This window comes from Lolium perenne, chromosome 4 (assembly GCF_019359855.2).
Source record: "Lolium perenne isolate Kyuss_39 chromosome 4, Kyuss_2.0, whole genome shotgun sequence".
Classification (NCBI taxonomy): domain Eukaryota; kingdom Viridiplantae; phylum Streptophyta; class Magnoliopsida; order Poales; family Poaceae; genus Lolium; species Lolium perenne.
Genome location: NC_067247.2, coordinates 13619437 through 13625934, shown reverse-complemented (window position 1 = coordinate 13625934; position 6498 = coordinate 13619437). Strand labels below are relative to the sequence as shown.

The window sequence follows — 6498 nt, the reverse complement described above, 5'->3', positions numbered from 1 at the left end:
AGCTAACAACTGAACCTACGCGTGCCTGTAAATAGTGACAGGCCTGAAGTTTTTATGAACCGATTTCAGACACATACACGCCAAGCAAACATACACAGCGCAGCTGAAAATCTTCCCTTTTTAGGTCTGAATTCGTAGTGGGGATCACATATGGGGGTTACCATCGAGAGAGAGTTCGACGCGGACGAACCTGATCCGTGGAGAAGGACCCCCTTCTCCATCCACGGCCACAGCTGCCGCTACTTGCCGTCACCGTACGGATGCGCCATGGTTGCCGGCCGCCCGCCTGCGCCGCTAGAGCAGAGGCGAGACAGGGAGGCGGTGCATGTCGCGTGGGTGGTCGGGGAAGAACGCCCCATCGTACTCACCGGCCTACTCGGCGGCGGCCCGTCGTCGTCGTTGAGAGCAGCAGCAGCCTGTCGTCGTCGTTGACGTTGGAGAGGCGCGCCAGAAGCAGGTCGGCCTCCTTGTCGCCGGACCGGAGCGCCGACGAGGGGGTCCAGTCCAGCCATGCGGCGTAGAAGGTCGGGGAGGAGGAGGAGCAGCAGCAGCAGCTTCGCGAGGCCGGTTAGTCGATGACGAGAGCCGGTAGGGTGTTCGCGTGTGGGACACGACTGAGGTCGCCGGAGGGCGGCGTGTGTAGGGTATTTCGAACGGGAGCGGCGTGGCTGGGGTGGCCGGGGCGGAGAGCTGTGAGGCTGATCTGTGTCTCCGGAGGCAAGCGGCGGCGAGAGAGAGGGAAAGAGAGCTCGGCGTGATTTGGGGAGTGAAGAGGGAAGATTCTTTGGTGAGTGGAGAGGGCGGCGGTCTCGGGACTCTGCGTGCCATTACTTCTGTGTCGGAGTGTGCTGAGCCAGACGAGGATGGATCGACACCGTCCTGCCGAATAGCATCGCACGGCCGCAGAACAGCCACGTCATCAATCCGAGGCACAAAGAGCTGCACCATTCAGATCGCTTCATTAAGCCACGGGACCCAGTTCTTATATACACTAGATTTAGATGTGCGCCTTGGCGCACGACCCCGTAGAATTCGCACAAATTTATAGTTCGTATGATTATTTTGTAAAATGATGGAAAAGAATTGTGAACTGGTCTGTTTAAAATGTATAGACTCTCACTGACCTGAGGAAAAAATTTATAATTTCAGCAAGCATGTCATGTACACGAAATAAAAAAAATTCACCAGGGTCACTTAACTTTGACCATGCAACATGCATTTTCTTTATATACTGTAAAGAGTATGTTCAGATTTTTCCTAGAAACAACATGGCACTCTATAAAAAAGAAAGGCCTATTGCAGCAATCAGATAAGATGCCAGTGACATTGCTAATATGGAGTTTCCAAAGAAGCACCATTGCACGGTCAAAGAGCCTAACAGAGTGAGTTCCGGTGTTCATAGTGGCAAGCAAACTTAGACTCTGTTTGTAACACGACATTGCTAATATGGTTTTTTGTTTAGGATTGCTTCCTCATCATCTTCCGACGCTCAGCCCGAGTACCCAGCAAAGGTCAGCTTCTCCCCCGCGACTGCATATTTTGGAGGCTCAACCAGCTAAACCTGAATTTTAACCTGCATGAAAAAACAACCCATGCACAATTCAGAACTCAATAGCATCATGCGACATGCATCTTTATCAAAGAAAATGTATCTTTATCAAAGAAAATGTATTTAGGAGAAAATGTGAACCATGCAGGTGAGTGTAGAAATGATAACCAATCAGAAGAAATTCTTTGGTATGCCTCTGCCCAGGATTTAGGGACAATCCAGAAGTACCTATCCATGTTCTAACATGTGAACATGACATCAGTTTCTGAAAATAACAAAGCAATAAACATCTACATTAGTATATATTCCTACAACTTCACCAATTGATATATCAGGAACAAAAGACCATTATTATCAAACATCATAAGATCTGGTGCTCACTTCACACGCTCACTGAACATTCAAATCATGCAAGATCACAAGAACCACACACACACACATACTTCACTGTCAGATAAACTAATCAGAATGATGCATCGTACCTTCAGAAGCCAGCCAGAGGATTTCTCATACAATCATCGATCTTACACCACTCAATATGATCCGCCTCGTTGCTGCCAACAGCAACCAAAACTATCAGAAATGCCAACTCAAGTATTAATGGAAATAAAAACGAAATGGAAAGGAGATTTACCAGACGTTCTTTTCTTGCTCACTGCAACGGAAATCCGACTAAGAAAATTCAGGAAAACATAGCAATTTTGCTTTTATACATAAGTTGCAACTTAGCCACTTTATAGAATTTCGTCTGCTGTGATCTATCCTTCTATTCATTTGTAAGCTTTATTAAGTTCAGTCAGCAGTATGAATCAGTTACAAAAATAGGTTGCTGAACTGAGCTCTTTTCATCTTTTGTAAGTGACAACTAAAGGGCATTATTGCTGGAGTATTTTATAACTTGGTTTGGACGAAATGAGGCTGAGGCTCCACCCGTAAGGAAACAACGCAGATGTCTCATAACGTATGAAAATTACGCAAGGACACATTCTGCATTACTCTGTGACTCTGAAGCCAAACAAACTTGCACTCACCTAGCCAGATTTTTTTTTGAACGAACTTGAACATATTTGGATACTACAACATCCTAACAGGAACTCAGCTAACCGCGTCAATTAATTAGCCATGTTTATTATTTACAAAGGAGTTACAACATGCACAGAAAATCTAGGTGATTGTTCCTTGTGGAATGACGTTTGGCTGGATGGTTTATATCCCTTTTTTTAGAACTATTTATATCCCTTTTAAACGGAAGGACTCGTGGCCCAGGCTTTATATACTCTAAAATAGGTTACATAGACCAAGTTATAAAAGAAAATCCAGTATGAGCAACATGTATATGTTACCTCCTTGGGAGGGCCAAACACCAAAATGAATAGCACGTGGTTAGGCAACCAGACTTTCGAGTGCCCAAAACTACTAAAAAATAAAATTGTATAAGAGTATTTGATAAAATTGACCGCCAACGAAAAAGAAGACACTCGTCATATCACCACCAGCAAGCAAGAATAGACATCGAACAAAATGACATGTTGCCGTATTAGCCAGAAGGGTAAACTCAGCTTGAGCCCTGAGGGAACTGCACCTTCGGCGTAGCGAAGCAAACCTACAAATCAGCACTACCAAGGCCTTTTTTCACCAGACTTTTGAGTGTCCAAAACTACTAAAAAGTAAAATTGTATAAGAGTATTTGATAAAATTGACCGCCAACGAAAAAGAAGACACTCGTCATATCACCACCATAGATAAAATTGTATAAGAGTATTGTCAAGCATAGATGTCTCAAGTCAAGTAATTGGTCTTTGATCAAATGTCCGATGTGTAAAATTATGCTGAAGATCTCACAACATATTGGTTCCTCTCTTTATTTCATACTGTAAAAGAAAGAAAAATAAACAGAAAAAGGACGCTTGATATACTTATTGGACGCGTTTTCGATGCTATATTTAGGTAAACAAAAGAGGCAACCAGTAGATCAATTATATGTGCAATCTAGGTACAGAATAGGAAGTATATAACTAATTAGCTATAATGCCAAGGAATAAAATACCTGGTTATATGTCCACTAAAACATTTGAAGCATAAACAATTTTTTATCTTCATCTATTATGTACATTGCTGGCTATAATCCTAGAGGAGCTGAAATGTAACATCAATTAGAAACAGGAGGGGCTAGATAATGATCCCAACCACCACCCAGAGAAAGGAACAAAAGCAGGTTCTGCGAAAGAAATATCATAGGTAAAGAAGAAAAAATATCAAGGAAGGGAGATACAATAAAGCATATTCTTTCTGGCTTGCAGCTTATATTTGAGTCACAGGGTTCTGGAGATAGATCTGCAGTAATGCCTCAACTAAGGATGTAAACCATCCGAATCAAACATAACAATGGGCTCACTCAATATCTTATTCTCAGCTCATGAGCCATCGCAGGAACACAAAGAAAGCAAAAATAAATGGGCAAGATAAATGCATACCGTACCTTCTAGCCTCATAAAGTCTCTGCTACAAAATTCAGACACTTAAAACTTGAACTTTCTTTTCTAACACCTGCAATGGAACAAATAACATATAGATCATCACTACCTAAGACTATATATATGTAGCTCGGATCTATCACAAAATAATTCCATTTTTCTACTGAGCGAAAATATATCAATTTAGATATATTCTCCATGTGATCAAACATAAAAACTGCACCATTAAGTGTCCTGGTACCTACTACTATATTTCTCCATCTGAATAATTCTATTTGCTTTCCTGCTTACTATATCTGTTGTATCCTTTGCTTACTTATATTATCTTATAAACAGGCCGGTTCTGAAACACTTTTGAAAATACCAAAGGCACCATTTACATACAAAAGGAAGCTAAAAGCACCCTGTAATATTGTATAAGTAATGTAAAAACATGCTAAATATTGTATACTGTTGTGATAGCTTATATTTTTAATTTAGCACCACACAGTATGCATTTGATAAGATTTTGACACCTCAAAGAAACAAAGACAGAATGAAGACAAAGCGGTTTACCTATATATAAAAAGTGATCTGGTTTGAATCCATTTTGAGATGAGAAACACCATATGGAAAGAAAAATCTTTGTAAAACAACAGGAAGAAATGGCGATAATAAGTAATATGAAGATCATACAGCCTGTTTTGGCATATGAAGATCATACAGCCTGTTTTGGCATGTTTCGATACCCACCTGAATAGAGGGGCCAAAATTTTCAACACCACAAAATAACAAGAGAAAAACCAACAATTATGTTTATTTTGATTCCCTGTCTACAAATCTAATGCTCTGTCAAGATAGTCAAATAATGGACAACAAATCCAGGACCTTGTATATGGGCTGCAGTAACTATGGAAGATACAGTAGTGGTCTGTAATGAGTTCTATGCAGAGTCATGCATCTATCTATCAAGGGAATAAAGGAGCCTGGCCAAAGAGTGAGCAAGCAAGATATAGAACAGGATTTTTAACATATAAATAGTACAACTAAACCATTTGTGATTACTGACGGAAGTGCTCCTGGTACTATCACATCTGAACTGCAGTTACAAATAATTTCATGCATAACATGGTAACAGATTTGTTCGCACATTATGCAATGAAGTAATCATGTTTTTTTCCTACATATATGAAGATAAACAGAGTATGCCTCATTTTCTCGTCTGAATGGAAATAAATTCATATGAGTTTATCTTTCGAGGCACCTAGCAGCTACTAAAAATGCTTCCAGACATCTTTTGAAATAAATTCATATGAGTTTAATTTAACTAATCCATACCAAAAGAATTGTCATTTTCTTCATACTATGATCATCAACACTGAATGGACATAAGGCAGACGCACTACTAAATTATAACTCTATGGGAATAGAAAAAAATGCAAACACAAAACTGGCATTGCTACTGGCTGTGGACTGTATAAAAGCATGTAATGAGATCTCAGGTTCAAATACCTCACCTCTATGAAACCTTCTTGGGAAGCTTGGGTAACAGCAGATTAGACCCAGTCTCCTTGGAGACATGAAAGTAGACTATTTTTCTGGCAAACTTGAAAGATTCTGAATTTATAATCTTCGAGCGCTAGGTCATATATATAACATATACTTATGTAGCAAAAATTAAAGAACAAACTGATTACTATGGTAATGAAATACAATGATGCACGATTGCAACTAACAAATATATAAAACACAGATTCTTTAGATGTCCACATATATTTAGAAGAGCATAAAAGCTACTCTGAAAGGGTTACAGAAAAATAACTTTACCTTATATCACCAGAACAAGTAATGGTCCACAAATATATTAGGTATTCTCTGAATACCCTAGTTTCAGGTAATACCTCTACGTAATTCAAAAAGGGATTAGTTCTTTTCAGAAATTTGGTAGCAAACTTGCAATGCATTAAGAAAATCAGCAAACTGTGATGCACCAAGACAACCAGAATTAGTTAGTTCATCAGGAAGAAGGGGATCCAGAGAGAGAGAGAAACCTGCAGCTCTTGGATGAAGAAGAAACCAATCTTTGCATCCTCCCCATTTTCGTCATCCATTTTTGTCATCATTGAGGATGCGGGGCTTCTTCCCCTTCCCGTCCCTCTCCTCCCTGTCGGTCACCATAGATCTACACTAAGCAGATGAACACCAAAACCAATTCAGGAAATCCACACATAGATCTACACGAGGCTGACCACCATAGTCTTTTTTTTACCAAACTGATGCAGGGTAAACGGGATACTATGAGTGAGAGAGAGAGAGAGACGAACCTTCTGCTAACGATCTGAACATGCCATTGCCGGTGGAGCTCCACCTCTCCATCTGCCGGAAGCGGCTCCCGTCGCTGTAAGGTCGCCATGAATCCGCACCCGTCGCAATTCGCCATCAATCCGTCCACCGTGGCACCGCCAAATCCTTCTCCAAGCGGAGCTCGACGGGAAC

The 6498-nt window shown here is 40.8% G+C and overlaps 1 long non-coding RNA gene across 1 annotated transcript; it reads right to left on the bottom strand.

Moving 5' to 3' along the window:
* Window positions 1-1450: 1450 nt before the first annotated feature.
* Window positions 1451-3268, bottom strand: LOC127291807 (uncharacterized). Its single transcript, XR_007844739.2, has 4 exons — window positions 2184-3268; window positions 2032-2103; window positions 1691-1814; window positions 1451-1573 (listed from the first exon to the last, which is right to left on the bottom strand). It is a non-coding gene; the product is annotated as an uncharacterized lncRNA (long non-coding RNA).
* Window positions 3269-6498: the final 3230 nt, after the last annotated feature.